Source organism: Haliotis asinina, chromosome 6 (genome assembly GCF_037392515.1).
Source record: "Haliotis asinina isolate JCU_RB_2024 chromosome 6, JCU_Hal_asi_v2, whole genome shotgun sequence".
NCBI classification, from domain to species: domain Eukaryota; kingdom Metazoa; phylum Mollusca; class Gastropoda; order Lepetellida; family Haliotidae; genus Haliotis; species Haliotis asinina.
The window spans coordinates 53,378,616-53,382,175 of record NC_090285.1 but is presented as its reverse complement, the minus strand read 5'-3'; the positions used below and the strand labels follow the sequence as shown (position 1 = coordinate 53,382,175).

The following is a 3,560-nucleotide window of genomic DNA, read 5'->3' as shown; positions in this document are numbered from 1 at the left end:
ACATTGTGTCCATGGGGGGAATCGAACACCTTAACCACTATGCTACCCCAGGGTCCCCATAAACGGGATAGTTTGACACATGGATTCCTAGGTCCAGCAAAAAACCCAGAAAATAGTTCCACAGTAAAATCAAACGCGATGCAACGCAATATGAGATATCTGGAATTTTATCTTGGCCATTTGGACTTGAGAAACTGATACCGGTTAGGAGTGTAGACCAGTGACTGAAGCCATGGGCCGAATCGAACGTCAAAACGCCTATGACGTTAACAAGAATGCTGAAGTGAAATGTCTAAAATAGCGGCATAACCCTTGGATCACGAGTGCACCTTATCGTAATGCTTGGATAAAGTGCTTGGTTGTCATTGTCAAACATAACACGTCTATTTGGAAAAAAAACCACATTCACCATCATATGATCTGGCGGCGGCCAATCCAGTGATCAACAGCATCGATGGCATGTGTCAACCCAGTCAGTGAGTCTGACCACCCGATACCGTTAGTCACCTTTTACGACAACCACGGGTTCCTGAAGACAAAGTCTAACTCGGATTTTCAAGGGTCATAACAACTGCGAGAACAGGAGAACGAAGGGTAGACCAGATTCTCTTAAAAAGTGCAAGATGCATAAAAAAAATGTCAATCACAGTTCATCCCTCTTACGAAAAGAGACGCCATCTACTTCCTTCTTGGCAACACAGTATTAATTATTCATGTTGACATTGTTTACTTTTTTCTGTTATAGATAGCTTTCCTTCAATTGTCTAAGCCTCTGACTGACAAACATGATAGCTTTGTTCATGTACTCTATAGAAGATAACAGGAATGCAAAGTGAGATTTGGAAAAGGATGAAATAAGTACAACAATAAATAAAACAAACTTGAAATTGAAACAATCTACCTGCAACCTGAGAGAATTACAGACACATCGCAAATTCAGTATAGTATCACCTGGTCATAATACATCTTAAAGTAGCTGCTTAATGGGTGTTTAGAAGTAGGAAGGTAACAAGACAACGTCTGGGGAGGATTTACTTCTCCTTTCTTTTACAGAATGACTTTTCTGGGCTACGTCTTGCCCCTTCATTTGCATGAAAAGTCATGAAAACATAAAACAAGTTGCAAGTACATACCATACGTTGTTACATATTTTACATGTATTTAAAAATAATTTTAGACTCTCATGCAAATGGTTACGATTTACAATACAAGGTATATTTACAAATTGTACATATCTTCTGTTTTGTCACTAATGTCATATTATACATTATTATGTTTTGCAGATTAAAGATAACATGAAGTAGCATATAGATTGATGGTTTTGGACCACCTGGCCTGTGAGCTTCCAAACTGCCACCTCGGCTCCAGCGGGAAGCGTTCCTGGGATGTGTAGTCCATTGCTTGAAAAAAAACCCCAGACTAATGGTGATTCTACAGAATTCTTATGAGAATGTTTCTGAATCTAGTTGGGTTCTTGGAAATAGGGTATCTTATTAAGGTCGTCGTGAAAAAGACCGACTGTGAGGGTCCATTTGCCAGTACATAAAGGATAGATGCATACGGAATCAACAGCAGCTTCAGCAGTTGCTGTCATTTGTCCATTGTCCTGAATGCAAGTGAAATTCCTGTCAGACTCTTTAACTACTGGTGAGTCCATCAGTCCAGGGTGTCACAGCCACACGAAAAGATGTTGCCATCAAATGTGACTTTCATTCAGCTGAGGAAGTCAGATCGTGTAAACCTGTCCAAATGTCTTATCATATTAAAAGTCATGTTCAGAAGACGAAGGCGTGGGAAATGTTTGGTTACAATGGGAATTGTGTCAAATTTGTTTTGTTTTTTTTTTGCAAAAGAATGAGATGAACAATTCTAGTTTGACTGAGGATGAATGGAAACAACCGCGGTCCATTTAATGAAAGATCCAAATATTCCATCAGTTAGAGGGAACTGAATATAGTTCTTAGCTCATCGTTGGCAAATTGCAACGATAATGATTTGACGCTTGGAAATGTACTAAAAAGGCGCCAGTAACACTGAGTTTGAGAGTCGACACACGACTTACATTTCCAAACCCTTTCACACGAATAATATCATGTTGTTGTTTGCATCTCAGTGTTTCTGAATGTGATTTCATCAAATCTTTCTGGTAGGATGAAAGAGTTTGTTGCACCAAAGTATTGAAGATTTGGGGGCAGCATCAGGGTGATGTTCATCCCTCACCTCTGCCTGCTCCCATCAGCTTTCAGTTCCATCGTGTACATGGCGTTGATGGCTTAAGTCGAGATATCTTAAGTTTGGGAGAAAAATGACAACAAATGAGACTGGTTTGTGAGAAATTGACTACTTCCACACATTCACGAATGGAGAACCTGTTTTAATTATGCAATTATGCAGTTACCACGTAAAGACAACTCTGAAACAAAAATCTGAGACAAAAAGAAATCATGCAGTCTTCCTGGGAACGAACTATGGATTCAGATGTGTTCCACCAGATTCTGGTCATGTTCGTTCCAACGAAGGGATAAAGAAAACGTAAAACCGGATGGATACCTATTCCATTGTTGGTTAGTTCCAGATGTCTGACGTGGGACAAAGGCTCAAGAATAGCAATCTCACAAGAAGCTAAATGGTGACAATGGTTTAGAAGGAGTACCTCGAGTGCTGTTCCATTTAAACCCCAGAATGTTTCCTTTGTTAAGCTTCCTAAAGAACAATGGTCAACGTCTATGTACAGGCTGTGGAGCTTAGTGAGGGGAGCTAACACCAATTCTGGATATTCACCAATTTTTATGGGTCACATTTCGTATCATAAATGTTCAGTACTTTTAGTATTTTGGCTGCAGGAAGTTAAGGAAGTGCTTTAGAGTTACCCCCCCCCCCCCCCCCCCCTTGACTTTGTGTTTTGATTAACTTTTGACTTCTGGGAGACTACTACTGTTCTAGAGCATTTTTCGTTGATGGCGATGGTCGTATGTGCTCGAACTTTCAGGAAAAGTTGCCTGTATATATGAAGGCTAGTTGCCGTGTTGTCGACACGGATACACACATATTAACTGGTATTGTATATGAAACCTCTCCTGTGAATCTATATATTTTTGCCTTTGTTTATATAGTATCATTGAAAATATTAAACGTGTCAGTGTTATATTTTGCTGGTTCTGAGGGGATTTTTCACACCTTTTGTCACGCCTTCTGCTGAAAGGTGATGGTGGTGATGGTGGTGGTGCTGATGATGAAAGTGTTAGGGACATCAGGGACTGTTCAGATAGTATAGGTAAAGATGGGAGAGTCTGGCATTCAATACCGCCACCCCAATAACGTATATAAACACGTAGGAATAAGTCCTCGGGACGTGTGCAGTAAAACATCAATTGTGACCATGTTGCACAGGACTGTCTGTCAGTTGGTGTCATACAGAGGCAGTCTGTCAGTTGGTGTCACACAGAGGTAGATGCTCTTTTATCCAGTGCATGCCAGTTAGGCCAGGTAAATATGGTCTGAATTGGTTTTTGGATCGTGGACTTTGGATCATTTCTCCCACTCAGTCGTATTCCCTATCT

At 40.4% G+C, this 3,560-nt stretch overlaps 1 pseudogene; it reads right to left on the bottom strand.

Annotated features, from left to right (window-relative positions):
- Nucleotides 1-1,431: 1,431 nt before the first annotated feature.
- On the bottom strand, nucleotides 1,432-3,251 carry LOC137287952 (uncharacterized; annotated as a pseudogene).
- Between the last annotated feature and the right edge of the window lie 309 nt (nucleotides 3,252-3,560).